Raw genomic sequence first — 16,836 nt, 5'->3', positions numbered from 1 at the left:
CCTCCTTGTAGTTCACTGACACTTTTATATCTAACACTACGGCTGACTTAAGGATGTGCGTCACCGTTATTTCCTGATACAAAAAAAGGTAATGAGAGAGAGAGAGAGAAAGAGAGCGAGAGAGAGAGAGATCTGAAGAGGTCCTACCTATTTGGACGAAACACGGCGTGAGCCCAGTTCTTAATACTGGCATGCTTTCCCCCCAGAGCATATAGAGCAATGACAGCTTGGTTCTGGTCTCCAGTGTGGATTATATATCTCCATCTCGGTGTGCATCATGGTACAGTATGATAAACTCTTTCACTTGTTTCATAACTTAACCACGTAAGCTGATTTATGTGTTCACACTTCTCTCTCTCTCTCTCTCTTACCATTGTAGCTATTGCAGAGAACGTATCAAATGTGAATTAGGAGACACAGTATTCCTTCAGCCCAACATCAGTGTTAAAGGCGATGACAGCGTGAGGTGGTCATTTAATGATAAACTGCTGATAAAAGATAATATGACAAATAATCCAAGAAAGTATGTGAGATCAGTGCACGGAGACCTGAGTATATGCAGAGGACACAAAAGTGATTCTGGTTCATACAAGGTTGAGATATTCAAGAGATCAGGAACACGGAGAAAACAGCGAACAATCAATCTCACGATCAAAGGTAAGTTATGCAAAACATTTTTTTTATGTTTTCATACTTGAGTGATGTTACTATTCTGACATGTGACAATTTACCAGATTTCTGAAAATGCAGCCCTTTTTCACACACACACACACACACAAAAAATTAAAAAAACAAAAAACAAATATACATATATATATATATATATATATATATATAGTGCTGCTTGAATGTTCGTGAACCCTCAGTCAAATATTTTTTACAAAAAAATAAAATAATAATGACCTTATTTAATGCACATCCAAACCCCAATTTGTAATGCTGACCTTTCAAATAATAGACAGAAACAAAATAAAGTTATATATTTTCATTATGTATTCAACAAAAGTGGTTTAGTTCACAAAATCCCAAAATATGACATTTGCGAAGGTATGTGAACCCATGTAGTTAATTTCTTGTAGCACCTCCTTTTCTAACCACTACTTCAACCAAACATCTTCTGTACCCATTAACCAGTGTCTCACATCTGGTTCTGCGGATTTTTGCCTACTCCTCCTTGCAGAACTCAGCCAGTTGAGAGGTTGGAGGGTCAACTGGCATGTACTGCCCGCTTCAGATCTAGCCAAAACATTTCTATTGAATTGAGGTCTGGACTAGGCTAATCCAGAGGATGAATTATCTTTATCTTAAGCCATTCCTTGGTAATTTTGCTTGAATGCTTATAGGGTCATTGTCCTGTTGTAAAATATATTTCCTCCCTAGCTTCATCTCAAGAAATTGTCGATAGGCTTTTCTTGGTATACAGTGTTGGCTTTCCTCCGAGCATGACATTTTGGATTGTGACCAGATAATTCTATTTTGGACTCACCAGTCCAGATAATGGACTTCCAGAAGACCTCTGAACGTTGAATTGGCCAGTTCCGTCTGATTGTAGACACACAGTAGATTTATTCCAGATGCTAGGTCTGTAACTCTCTAGAGGTGATGGCTTGGGATGTGTGGGTTGGCTTTTACCCAATTTATTATCTTTCTGGTGCATCTTGGTCATACTTTTGATGGGCATCCACCTCTAGGAAATGTTACTGTGATGTTGAATGCCCTCCATTTGCAAATAATTTGTCTTACAGTGGATACAAATTGTTCAGTTCAATGGGTTCACATACTTTCAAGCAGCACTGTATTTTTGTTTAACCAGAAAATGTCTTCAAAATTATTTCAAACCTCATCTCAGGCTTCATTTCAGTGATTTCAGGTGATCACTTAAACCTTTGTGAGACCAAGCCTTGCAACAACGTTAATGGAAGTGAACATGTGACATGTGAACATGTGACATGTGAGCAAACCACTAGACGAGGTAATAAAAAAAAAAATATATTTTTTTCAAAGCAAATCCAACATAATACATTTACTTTTAATGGCATATCTTCAAAAATGTGAAGATATTGATTTCACGATATGTGTCTTGTTTACCAGGACACTTGTCAACCATTGTAGTCCTGTCATCCTTTGTATTGGTAACTATTGTCTTTCTCTTACTATGGCTTTCTCTTACTCTGAACAGACCTAACCCTATAGGTCTGAAATTTACCTATGGAATGCCTTATAAGCTAGGCAAGACTATATAACACATTTCATACATCAAGGCAATTCAATTTGCTTTACACAGACAAATGTAGAGAATAGCAAACTATGATAAGTGAAACCATAAAGGACAAATTCATAAATATATGTATATGAAAGCACAAAAGGATTTTTAATTCAATTGAATTCAAATACATACGACATAATATGGGCATAATAAATCAACTATAGGGCATACAAATGCTGTTGTCTATTTTCCACCCAAATGTTAATAACCTCATGTTTGCCCCTTGGATTTACATCATACAGTGCATAGCCCATAGGTACACCATACTTTACTCTTCATACTTTTAATAAAAACAATTAAATGTCCTAGTTGTGTTTGTGAAATCAATGAAGAAAACTCCATCAACAAGGAAAGAAGGTGAGCATTTTTATAATTTTGCATTAATCTAGTTTCCTCTTTTCTCGGTTGATGTTTTACTCAAATGTCTTGGTCATGTGTAACAGATGCTAATGAGAATATATACCAAGAGATGCATGGTAACCTACTGAGAAAGACTCCGACAGCAGAGAACATCACTTTAGATCCAAATTCCTCACATTATGGTAAGTTCAGTTGTATGGTGCATATGGAATACAGTTACAAATGGGATAACATCATGGGGTAACATCAAGAACATTTCAGGGGTTCAGTCCATGTATGAAAGCAACTGCACACACACAAACACATATGCACATGTGCTCGCGCACACACACACACACACACACACACACACACACACACACACACACACACACACACACACACACACACACACAATGTTCTTAATAACTCCTTTTAAAAACAGCTTGACTTGTCTTCCTCTTCTTCCTACTAGATATCCCAATGAGATTTCTGAAGAAAAAAAAGAAGCACAAAGAGACAGACTGCCGAGTTTGATGACAACGTGTACATATAACAGTCATCATCATCATCGTCATCATCATCATCATCATCATCATCATCATAATTGGCATCATCGCCATCATTGTCATCATAATTGGCATCATCTTCATGCATGACACTTCAGTGTCCAGCAACCATAAAGAATAAATGTAGGCATCATGTTTTGTTATAACCGTCGATATAACTGTCGCTCTCCTCTTCTATAACCACTAGGTGGCAGCACTATGTCACCTTAGGTATATGCAAGTGCTAGACATTCAGCAGCTGACTGAAGCAGCAGTCTTCAGTCTACTTTCAGTATACTATATTATTAAATGATGAACTATGAGCTTGTGTTTTTTTTTTCAGCTTTATGGTAAGTTTAGTAGGGATTCTGATTTTCATTTTTAAATGATGACAGTTTACACATATCAGATGTTTTGAGATATTCATAGGAGTCTTGAGTATGTAATATCCAGCTAGCAACATGGATTCATCCTAATTTGTCTAAGCCTTAATGTTGCACATTTTAAAATCTAAAATTGAAAATTTAAAATCTGAATTAAAACATGTTTAAAATAAAAATAATAACAAATGCCATTTTTAAAATGTCATAAATTCACCCACTTATCTGATGTAATAACAACATTTTTGTTATTTCAATAAAACTATAAGTTGCATTAGAACTGAAAATTATGGAAAGATAAGATGTTTTGTAGAAATAAAACTGATGTGTAACATACCAAAGAAAGCGTTTTGTTGAGGTAAGTAAAAGCTCTTATGGGGAAATCATGTGGATCAGGTAACATTACGACAGAGGAACCAGTTGACATGAATCAGAATGGTTTTAATTGAGTTAAGACCTCATAACAATAAAAATATTAGGAAAGGAAAAATTGGATTACAAATATCCATTTCATGACATGCACTGTATCTTTAGCACAATTTTATACAGACAATGTCCAGTATAATTTATGAATGAAGTAATTTATTTCAAACTGAAATGTTTCTTTCTTTGCTACTGGTTTTATTTTTATTTTACAATTATTGCCACAGTGCTAGACCTATAATAATAATAACAACATAAATAATATTATTAATAATAATAATAATAATAATAATAATAATAATAATAATAATAATAAAGAATAAAGAATAATAATAATAATAATAATAATAAAGAATAAAGAATAATAATAATAATAATAATAATAATAATGTAAACCATATAAATAATGAAAAGTAGTAACAACTCAATTAACAATCCATATACAGTTTTTCAGGTAAAGGCCAGCATTTGTGTGTTTATGTGGGCAAGAAACGTACATTATTCAGTTTATCAGGTTGCAGTAGCAGTTTCTCCACAAACCCGTGGTTATGTAATCCTGTCACATAGGCAAGTATCGTTACTGCCACAGAGGCGGAAGCTGTGCCACTTATGTTTTGTTAATGAAACATTTATTTAACATGTTTAATGGAACATAAGAAGTTGTGTCCAGAAATAACCACATAAAAGGGAACTCGTTACTGTAAGTTCCACAAGCAGAATATTATACAACGCTGCACGGTGCTTATGACTGAAACTTTTTTTATCAAATTATAAAAAAAAAGTATAGATATAAAAATAAATTAATGCATACAGTAACACACTTGTATCCTTTTAATATCAATCAACACATATAATAAAGTCATGTGTCCAGGCAATAAAACCTATGTGGATTCTCTGGCTCAGGCACTTTGTGAGAGCAGGTCAGGGGTAGAAGGTAGAGAGTCTCAGGACCACATGCAAATTGTGTCAAGGTAAGCCCATGCAAAGGGCCTGTGGGTCATAAATGGCCTCTAAATCTTTATGACCCACCATGATCAAACTTTCCATAATCTACAGGTTTATGACTGCATCTGTTAATGATTCACATGACAGGTGACAAAGATCCACTGAATGCACATGGTCTCTCACATCTTCTCTCATCTCCTTTTCCTCATTCATTCAATGTCCTACATGACTGAAATAAGAGGTTGTTGTTTTATTTCCCTATCCTGCACAGTTAATCTAAACCTCTCCCTCTCCTTGTAATATGCATAATTATTTTTCTTTAGATACAGTGCACAAGATAGATGAATTGGTATTATGGCTTGAGACAGATATAACAAAAATACATTTCTCTGGCATGGGTAGTTTCAGTTTTTTTGGCCCAAAATTATAGAAACATAATGAAAGTAAACTGAAGGCAGACCTTCCTTTCCCCTGAAACAGTATAGGCTACAACTATGTTTTCTATGTTTTAGTAGATATATTACATTAGGCAATGTTTTACGTTTGTGTCTTACGTTTTCTGTCTTGAAATTTAGCTTTACTGATTTTGAGAGACAGATCATTTAAACAGAGGACTAGCAAAAATTCTGTTGTCGTTTTTGCAAAGTCGCCAGTAGGATGTGAACACTGCTGGTGATGGCCATTGGAGAAAGTGGTGTGTATGGGAAAAGAATGAATGATCAGTAAAGTCAAGTGCGTTTGAGAAATATTCTAAACTGAGGGTAATAAAACAGTAAAGAGGAAAGGTGAGCCAACTATGTTTAGGTTTCGGTGCAACTAACCACCGACATGAATTTAAAGCCTACTGTGCAGACGCAGTGTCCCACACAATGGCTGTTGCTACTTAACCAACGAAAATTCAATACAGTTGTGCACTGTTGTCTTTGGAGCCCCTAAAGGGGATGTGTGCAAAAATTATATATTTTTGTAGGCTAAGAATCTGATGCACATTTGGAAATTTCTGGTGAACATGAATAAGTTTCTGATACACACACAAACGTTTCTGGTGAGCAAGAGGAACAATCTGGTGCACACCAGAAACGTACAAAAAATACATGTTTTGGGCTTTCAGTTTCTGGTGAGCACAAACAAGTTCTGGTGCACATGTAAAAGTTTCTGGTGCGCATTATAGACTGTTCCTTTAAGTCCGGGGAAAATGCTGTTTTATAAATATCAGCACATTATGCATAGCTTGCTAAGAGACCCTGGCTTGAGCAATTTGCTTCTATATCTTCTATTGCTTCTATAATCTATGGCTTTCTCTTACTCTGAACAGACCTAACCCTATAGGTCTGAAATTCACCTATTTAATGCCTTATAAGCTAGGCAAGACTATATTTATAAAACACATTTCATACATCAAGGCAATTCAATTTGCTTTACACAGACAGATGTAGAGAATAGCAAACTATGATAAGTGAAACCATAAAGGACAAATTCGTAAATATATGTATATGAAAGCACAAAAGGATTTTTAATTCAATTGAATTCAAATACATACGACATAATATGGGCATAATAAATCAACTATAGGGCATACAAATTCTGTTGTCTATTTTCCACCCAAATGTTAATAACCTCATGTTTGCCCCTTGGATTGCATAGGTTTACATCATACAGTGCATAGCCCATATAGGTACACCATACTTTACTCTTCATACTTTTAATAAAAACAATTAAATGTAGATATGAAGTTTGGTTCGCTATATATCCATTTTAACAGTAATAAGTCATGTTATTTAATTGTGTGTCTCAGGTAATATCAACACTATTGCAGCTGGGTTGTTTTGATTTAGTAAAGATAAAACAACAACAGTTCCACTGAAATGGCCTTTTAAATTACATAACATTTACAAACATTTAAAAAAAAATATTCATGAAAATGGAGTATATAGCTTTAGTTTCAAAGCTAAACTCTTCATATACTTTTGCAAAGCCTGAAAAAAATCCCACACATACCTTAACCATGTATCAAACTAAAATGTAGCGATGACATTTTGAGAGCTACCATACTGCACTGAGGTCAAGTAGAGGTAGGAGACATTCCCAGTGCAGTACGTCAGGTTCATGAAGACTGTATGGGGACATTTTGGCTCTTCATCAGCTGTGCAAGCAGAGTGCTTTTAATAATGCAACAGGCCATAAACACGGTCTCAGCATAACATGCTTTCAAGGGACAGACTATTAGGAGTTATTAGGACAGACAGACGAACAGACAGACAGACAGACAGACAGGGGGATGGACTGTAAATGTGCAACGAATGCATTGTATTGCATTGTTTTTTACACATCTCTGTATCCAGACTGGGACAACACAGTTTGTGTTGTTTCCTTTTTTATTTGTTACACAACATGTGTTGAAAATAACACAATTGCATTAAAAAAAAAAAAAAAAACACTTGTGTTGTTTAGAATGGATGAATGGATGAGAACAGTCACCCAGCAGATAAAAATGTTACAGAATGCACAATGCTGATGATAACAACAACAACAACAACAACAACAAAACCATCATCAACAACAACAACAACAACAACAACAACAACAATAATAATAATAATAACGCAGTCAAGTCGTCTTTGTGAGTTGTGAATAGTGTCAACTTCATATTGTTTAAACTTGATATTACACATTGACATAACATAACTCAAAGCAACAAGATGACTTCACTGAGTTATGCTGCATCTATAAATCATTGTTTTACAATGGGGCTGGACCTAGTGATGGTCAAACTATATCTTAATTTTAGAGTCTCATTTAAGACCAAATAAAATGCTCCTCATAGTAAAACAATTAAATCTACCATAAATCCATAAAGAATGATAATCTCCAGAGACTGTGATTTAGATGCTTACCGTATAATTTAGACTCTTGAACCAGTTATATACCCATTTCCTTTTTCTGGATGTAGATAGATATAGACATACACAGCACATTGCATAATAATACATAATACACAGAGTACTGGGGGCATTCCTCACATGGGAATATTTGGTACATTAATGTGTAAAGAATGAAGAAGAAATGCGTTTGTGATCACAATCATTTGACATGTTTTGCACTGGATTGCTTTTTCAGTAGTTGCTATTCTTAATTGCATTGTCACCAATCAGAAAAGAACATACTAAACAGAACATTTGCAACTTGTAGCTGTTTGCATGTTATATTGTTTCTTAATTTGAACATATTTAGCAGTGTTACAAATACAAGCTTATCAACACTGGTAAATCCATAGGCATATCTGTTTTATACGTTCCACCCCTGTGGTGCATGTTGATAAAGTTTATGAGTAAGGTTTTGATAAAGGTCAGGTACTCAGTCGTCACCCACTCTTCTGTGCCTTGTCTTTGTATGCAGAGGTTGTAAAATGCAGGGTGGGTGATGCTTTCTTTTGTGCTGGGAAGCAGTGGAAGGGGATAGGGCTCAGGCCGTTTATACTGTCTTAAGGGCTAGGAAGGGCTTTGATCTCTGCATTTGAAGGGCCTCTGAGCCTGGGAGGAAACGACACAGGAATCATGCAAAGGTCACCCGACTACAGTCCTATTGTAATCTGGCTATAGCATCATATCACAAGTGACCTGGTGAGCAGCAGGCCTTTGGAATGTCACAGTTTGCGGATCGATTCTGACTTGTCTACTTAGTCCCCATGTCATGGCTCATCCGCCTATTGTCACACAAGAACATCACCTCCACGTTCAACCCCTGCCTTTGATCTAAAAAATAAATAAATAAAATCCAGTGCCATGTAATTTCAAAATGCCATAGTCTTATTCAGTGTATATGTATCCAGCATACATGTATTAATCAGTGGGGAAGATCATACCGCCCCACGACCTTAACTGCTGGGGTGCAGTGTGAAAATCCTGCTGTCTTTGCTTTCCACATGCACTGTAGAATGATTAACTTTTATGAGGCTGTATGCCCTCCAGGTATGTTTCTCTCACCCTGCCATAAAGCCATCTCTTCATTTGCACCCGACTTTCGCATTCACTTTGGCCTATAGCCTGTAAAGAAGATAATTAGCACTCGCAACATATCCCAGTCAAGTCACCTTGTTGCTTTGTGTGAGTTAAATTATGTCAATGTGTAGTGTCAAGTTTATGTGTTATAGTAGGTGCAAGGTGACTTGACTGGGTTGTGTTCGCTCATCTTTCTTTGCAGTGTTGTGTTCCCAATGCTGATGCCACCGCCATCCAGAGAATTCTGTAATTTGCTTTTGCCAAAATACGTGGCTGAAGTACATCAATTTTAGTGATATCTCTGACATTCTCACTCTTAACATAAGATTAGTTAGTTTTAACGTTTTTAGAAGAATAACAATCTGATGAACAAGTTAAAACTTTTTAGCATAGCTAAATCAATTACTGTTTATGTATTCAGGTTTAAGTATACAGTATTATGGGGGATATAATACAGTATTGGGGGGAGGCGTGGCCCACTGGTTAGCACTCTGGACTTATAACCGAAGGGTTGCCGGTTGACCAGTGGGCCGCGGCTGAAGTGCCCTTGAGCAAGGCACCTAACCCCTCACTGCTCCCCGAGTGCCGCCATTGTAGCAGGCAGCTCACTGCGCTGGGATTAGTGTGTGCTTCACCTCACTGTGTGTTCACTGTTTGTGTTTGACTAATGACTAATTCACCGATTGGGTTAAATGCAGAGACCAAATTTCCCTCACGGGATCAAAAAAGTATGTATACTATACTTATACTATTATTTGTATTATATACTTATACTATACTATTATTTGAGTCCCAAAGATTGCAGCCTTGTCTTTATGGTCATCCTCTGTAAATAAAATAAAAACATCCTCTTAGTCTTTTAACAGTCAACTTAATTATGCCAATATCAGTGTTTTATATGTAATTGTGGTGAATCAAACAGATACACGTTTACTCAGTCGCTGTTGTATACACTCATAAAAGCTGTAAAAAAAGGAATCCTCAAGTAGTTGTTGTTTTACTGACTCAGGTGCGGTCACTAAAATTAGCCAAACCTCCAGTTATGATTAAAGAATGATTCGTTTTTGGGGACAAGTTCAGAAACATTCAGCAACAACCAATTATATTTTGTTAAACTCAAGAAGGATTTACCTTTTATTGTCACATAATGCACCTGAAGACACTTCCTGACTATGACCTGTGAGGAAATGAATGACATCATTGGAACTAAGGCAGTAACGGTAGTTAGGTAGTAAATAATGCTAATAATAACAACAATAGCAGTGGAAATAATCTGTCTGAGATACTGTGGTATATCTTTAAAGCACCATAACATGTGTGGGTAATTGGGCTGTAAATGAAGCGTGGCGCGGGAGCGACTCAGCTTTATGCCTGGGTTAGCGCCGCGCTCAGTGACAGTGTCCGGGCCGGGGCCCACAATTAAAGCCGTGTTGATGTGCCTAATTAGTAGAGCACGGGCCATAAAACGCAGCAGGCTGGTAAACCCACACAGCCATCACATCTGCTGGCTGCAGTCTGTTCATCTGTTACCATGCAAGCAGGTGAAGTGGGTACGAGGCAACACAAAAAGGTCCCCTCCTGTTTTGAGGAGAATCTACTTTTATCTCACACAAACAGGTAATAGTCCAGGGTTTCTCTGTCTAAAGTCTTCCTGCTGCATACATGTTTAACTCTGAAGCTTGGATACAGTTAAGATAAAAGTAAATCGTTGTACTCCAAACACATGTGCATAGAGAAGACAGGGAAGAGACATTGTACTGTAGGTCCATCTGAAAACATGGAGAATGATTTGGGGGGTGGGGGGAAACGAACACAAGTTGTATACTAGAGAGATACAGTGGGTTACGCAGAGAGTTGTGATGCCCTTAACATAAATGTTTATCATCATCTGCATTTGAACAATTTTGGAGACAGCACAACACTCCTCTTCAAATGACACATGGCTCCCATGTGGCTTGTTACTATGCGCAGCTTTATTTACAGAAGCAGATATGGCGTGTCACGTCGATTATGAAAATGGCCCATGTTTTACAACTGTGTGCACTGTTTTCTATTTTACTGCCATAAACAGAGGGAGACTACTCGGGCCTTGACCTCAGGTGGGCTGGAGTTTGCCGTAAGGCTCCTTCAGTGAAATCAAAAGTGCCGGTAGCCTATTGTTGCTGTCCTGGGATAGATTAGCAACAGGCAATAAAACATGACAACATCACAATGACCTCAAAAAAAACTTATCACACACTCTGGGTTGACAAAGTAAGAGCAAAGTATGCGCAAGTATGCACAAAAAAAGTAAGAGCAAATCATTTAAAAGTCACTTAGTGTTTTATTAAGTCAGTCAGGAGTTCTCCTCACGAACATCATGTTGCTCCATTCCACTTATCATGTCTCAACGCAAACACAATGAGGTGACAACCAGCCCTCCTAACTGTCGGAGCAGGGTTTAGTGCTGCTAGAGGACTACAGTACCTCTCCCCGGAGCCTGGCCTGGGACGTCATTTTTTCCCACAGGTCTGGGAGATGTGGCGAGAAACTGGGGTCCTTGTGGGCAACACGTTGCCAATTCTAATGTGCATCATTCAGCTCCATTCACAGCCCCATTGGCCTCTATTGTCTGCGGCGCTGCACCTGTAGGCCCATTGTCATCCGCAGGGGCTGCCGTTCATTTGGTGTGAAGTTTGACACCAGCTGACAGGAAGGTTCTCCTCCAAACAGAGGACGTGAGCCAGTCACTCAGGCCAGTGAAGCTTAGCTACTGGGCCATGTAGGCAATCAAACATATAGGAACCAGTATTTGCTGTGTGTGCTTGAAGTAAACATGGTTGTAGGTATAACAGTCTTTTTTAAAGAATTTGAATTATGTAAAATTCATGACAATTCATTTTTTTATACATTTGGCTTATCCAGAAAAAAGTAGCAAGATTTCCATTGGCTGAAACATTTCACTTCAGGTCTTGTTGATGAAACTCTGTGGGTGTCTGTAGTGGGAATAGAGGGGTGCACTATGTACATGTGTTGACTCCTACCACTTCAATGCTAAGCTGGATGACCTATCTTTATGACCTCCTGAGGGTTCTTCTGTTGGCCTGGAGACACTGGCTCTGATGAAAGGAGCAGAAGGGAAATCCTGTCTCAACGTCAACGTTTGCCTCTTTTGTTATCTGTGTTTTATAGGGGCCTATAGAAAAGTGGCCTGTGATGTCTTCTCCACTACAGTGTGTGGGTCTTCACCACCACCATATCTGTCTGTCCCCAATCTAACTCTTCCCAGTCTGCAGAACATTTTCTGTCCTCCAGCTGACAAGTCACATTATAGGGCCTATTTACGTACTGTTTTTGTCAGAGGTCCAGGACCTTTATCAAGAACTTGGTAAGGTGGAGACACCACACTTATAACACAAATGCACAACATTTTCATTTAGAAAATTTGAAATACGATCATTAAAAGAATTAACATTGATAAAGCTTATGCCAATAGTATTTCTCAAATCAGGTGTTGTGTCGTAAGTCGTAAAAGTGCCCTCAAGGAGTGGTGTCAGATAAACAAAGTTATGTATTGTGTTTTCATTCACTCAATGGCAATGACCTTACCGTAAAATCAAATTAAATTTTTATTGCCACTCGAGTTGCGTGGCACTGAGATGCCCCGCGTGTTAAACATTCACCTTCTTACCTACACAGGAGAAGGAGGGGTTTGTCTTGTGGTCCTGATATCTTTGTAGGATTGCCAAACATGAACTTGGTTTGGCGTGTGTATTCTGCAGTGTCATGTTGAAATGCATTCTAAATTATCACCATGCCAAAGGTTAACGACAGAGGCCAAAGGTAATGACCAAAAATAAACACCTGGAAAGCAACACCTGTGCGTGCAAGGTTAAGCCTCTCCCTTCAACCCCCAGAACACCTCTGCCTAACTATAAGGAGGGATTCATCGGCAAATCCACCAAATGCATAGACATATTTTGAAGCGCTCCAACACTTCATAAGTAAGTAAGTAAGTATATATACTCTTTTGATCCCGAGAGGGAAATTTGGTCTCTGCATTTATCCCAATCCGTGAATTAATAAAACACACTCAGCACACAGTGATGTTAAGCACACACTAATCCCGGTGCAGTGAGCTGCCTGCAACAACAGCAGCGCTCGGGGAGCAATGAGGGGTTAGGTGCCTTGCTCAAGGGCACTTCAGCCGTGCCGACTAGTCAGGGTTCGAACCGGCAACCCTCTGGAGCGCTAACCAGTAGGCCACATCTGCCCCTATCATGTCTTTCATTTTTACAATCTACTTTGATACTTTACAATCTACCTTTGCACTGGAAATGTGACACATATGGCAATGTATTTATGCATGGATCTAAAGTGTCAAGACACACTCAGGATCCAAAATGCAGGGTTCAGTCAATCATTTCAAAATTATTTGTTTGTAGTACAACATTGTCAGACAGGGTGCTGTGAACTGTGTCTCTATTTGCACAGATAGGAGTGGGATTTTCTGTGTTAGCAATTTTGATTGATTACCTGCCAAGTTGAGCTGATATAGCCAAATAGACCCCTGATATCGACGGTACTTTCCTGTCATGCTCCCTAAGCATCTGACAGACAGCAATCACTGATAAGATGATATAATGACACTGACAATGATTTGAAAGGCTTCATGTTAACTATATTTTTATTAAATATTTATTAATTTAATCCAATTGCTTGTGGGTTGCTACAGTATCTACGGTACTCTTGGTAACTGATTTATCTTTTTTCTTTTGATTAAAAACCAGAATAATCCTGATCTGAAAATGTAATGCTGTGTAAGTTTTTTGCTTTTGTTTGAGCCGTTGATTAGCTCTAAATCCTTCATATTATTCATTCTTTCAACTTGAACAGTTAATTTCAAAGCTCTGTATAATACATAAGACACCAGACCATGCTGGCATTTGTGACAATACATGCGGAATACCAGTAGTGTCAATTAGTCAGTTTACATGCCATGGGTACTTAACCATATCTGACATTTATAGACAGCTACTGCATTGACACCATTTCAATCGCTACTGCTTTACAGCTCCAGTGTTTATTCAGAATAAATCTCACCAATACAGAGGATATTAGGGGGCAGTAAGTATATTGTAAATGAGTCTTTATGGTAAAACTGCCCCATAAACATGTGGCTGTATAATGGATACTAGAGCAGGAGAGGTCACTGGCTTTTATGGAAGGAGGCAAAAGTTTTGTGGTTTCTTTTTATTTGCTGTAATTAATTGTCTGTTTACACAGAAGATAAATGCATAATTTGTTAGCACTTCAAGTGATTTTGAATGTCTGTACGTACGCAATAAATCAATGTTAATTATAGTTTTGTGTCATTTAGTCTTGCATGTGTTTTTGTACCATCTTATGCATTATGACAAATGTGTTTTTTAGGAATGTGAATATACTATTTTAATATAATGTCTGATCAATATAAAAAAATTGTTATTCTTACAATATTCATTGCCACACATGTACCATACATTAAATCTGTGATTAGCCATTAATCAATCAGTTTCTTTAAGATCCACAAGAATCTAAAATGTCAAAAGCATGCCCTCCCCATAGTTTTTCACTAGTGGGTTTCCTGGTAGCATTTTGCTGTCTCCCGGCAAAAAAACGTTTTGCTGTCTCCCAGCAAACATATTCCTGTTTCTGTGGTGCAGATGTTTTTACTGCAATACCTCCTTCAATAAAATTTACGACTCCTGGAGTACCCAGAGCACATGTCCGCTTGTTTATTCAGCGCTTCTAGACAACAGAGAAAGAAGAGGAAACCTAGTGATACTTTGGTAAAATATGTCCCCAGTTTCACATAAATTCCTGCGATTTTTGGGCATTTTATTTCAGCATCATGATGTGCTAGGCCATTGATTTAGGCCATTGATTTATCTGGTGTTATTTGAGCCATAAAGTAGCATATCCATCATATGGTAATTTATGAGTAATATACTGTATGTTATGTGGGTTGTTACTGCACTGGATAGTACTCTAACGGCTTAGATTATACTTCACCAAGTGCAATAGCTATTACTAGATCATATAGTCATAAAATAAAAGCAAAGACTATATTCTGAGATACTTTTCAGGAAAAAGGATAATTGCATCTGTAAACCTATGAACATTTACTTTGAGGGATTTGCCAGTGTATATTACTGTGCTAATTTCTGATTGTCAGATTAATCCAGAGAAGAACCTGCTCTTTTAATTTCTTTCTGACTATTCAAAACCACTTATAATCATGTCTACCTCATTCTAATTTAATGTCAAATTCAAAACATATTCATGCCATTTAGACTTTTGAGGTTCCATGTAATTTATGGTATGTTATGACTTATTGACAACCACGTTATTGATGGTCAGAGGAGTATTATGTCACACAGATAAAAAAAAAAACTTTGTTATTTAGAATAAATCAGAATCAGTAACAGGTTTTTTTTGGCCAAGCATGTGGACACAAATTTGAACTGGAGCATGGAATTAACTGGCTACAGATGAATAAGATGAGTAATGACCATGAGTGGGTTATAAAGAATCATATATTATACATGGTCCTGTTTCACCTTGTAGGGCATGGTCACGCATCGCACTGGTGAACAGTCAGTGACTGTAAGGAGTTGGCAACACGTCAGTGTGGGCAAGGGTTTCATCAGGTTGTTGTCCTGAATGGGTGCACGTACTCAACTTGAGGATCGCACTTTATGGAGTGACTTCCTGGTTTAATTATGAAAGCCTCTGGATGGCATTGGTATCGCTATAATACCACTGGTGTTTGCCTCTGGGTTTATGTACAAAGGTTAAAGGCATCATCATTCGAGTCTCTGGCAACAAAACAGTTGTGGGCAAAACAGGAAGAGAGGCGTTGATTAGATGTGGAGCTTCTTTATATATGATCATAGTTTTATTATGTTATGTAATGTAACTCAATGAAAAATCTGAAGCCACACACTTAGCCAGTAAATACACACTCAGTTAATACACACCGTCAGTACCAAACAATGGCCTTGTCCTTTTGTTGGCCATTGTTGATCACTTGCTTTCAACTAACAACTTTACAACTACCTAACATCCCTTCTCATGCTGGTGCTGACCACATGACCACATGATCAGGTGTGTCTCTTGACGTGGGGCTGCTCTTGCGTGCACTCAGTGGACGCATGGCGTAGCGTGGCGTGGCATGGCTGTGTCCAGTTCCTCTGCCTGCCTGTCTGTGTCTCCGTGGGGGAGATGAGGCCTGGCAGATGGATCCTCCCGCTCTGTTTGCTTTCTCCGCTCCCTCCTCCTCGTCCTGCCCTTTGGCCGCCGCTCCCTGACTCTGTTAACAAGATTGGCAAATATGTCCGTGTGCGCATACGCGGCGGCAGAGATACCGCTTGTTCTCCCAATACCAGGTCTCTTCCGAGCAGTGCTCTGATAAGGTTGGCATGGGGCGGGTGTGGATGTGTGGGCCAGAGAAATTACTTCTCTGTTTTTCAGCACGCCATTGTTCCTTATCCTACAATTCCGTTATGGTGTGCAAACAACCTCTCCACAGCGCATCACTGCTGAGACTCGCCCAGTGACTATGACATACACGCTTGTGCTGTCCTATGCAATGGCAATAACTTACACTATCATCTTATTGACATAGAACCTTGCACTCTGATTTTGGTGCCATATAAAAGTGGGAAATCCTTTCACCACTAATCACAGGCAGTCCTTTCAAACTACATTCATGGCTTGCTAAATACACACACTGTTTTTTGATGAGTTTCAACAGTCTTGCTCCAAGTTCATATCAACACTTGAGGTCTTGTCTTTTTTTTTTTAATCAACAGCATTGAATGTGGCCCTGGATAAAGTGTATAATATAATATGACAGGTTGCATACTGGTATGCAGCTGGTATGCAGTTTGGTGAAATTAATGAGATAAGAAAAG

At 38.1% G+C, this 16,836-nt stretch overlaps 1 long non-coding RNA gene across 2 annotated transcripts; it reads left to right on the top strand.

The window, feature by feature from the left end:
* Positions 1-121: 121 nt before the first annotated feature.
* LOC125291093 lies at positions 122-3,700 on the top strand. 2 transcript variants are annotated; one of them, XR_007192918.1, is made up of 7 exons: positions 122-280; positions 380-657; positions 1,862-1,972; positions 2,092-2,132; positions 2,576-2,623; positions 2,710-2,808; positions 3,081-3,700. It is a non-coding gene; the product is annotated as an uncharacterized LOC125291093 (long non-coding RNA). The 2 variants fall into 2 exon arrangements; XR_007192919.1 differs by having other exon boundaries at positions 1,850-1,972.
* Positions 3,701-16,836: the final 13,136 nt, after the last annotated feature.

Source organism: Alosa alosa, chromosome 2 (genome assembly GCF_017589495.1).
Source record: "Alosa alosa isolate M-15738 ecotype Scorff River chromosome 2, AALO_Geno_1.1, whole genome shotgun sequence".
NCBI classification, from domain to species: domain Eukaryota; kingdom Metazoa; phylum Chordata; class Actinopteri; order Clupeiformes; family Clupeidae; genus Alosa; species Alosa alosa.
Note: the sequence above shows the minus strand (reverse complement) of the source record. Positions and strands in the feature narration are given on the sequence as shown.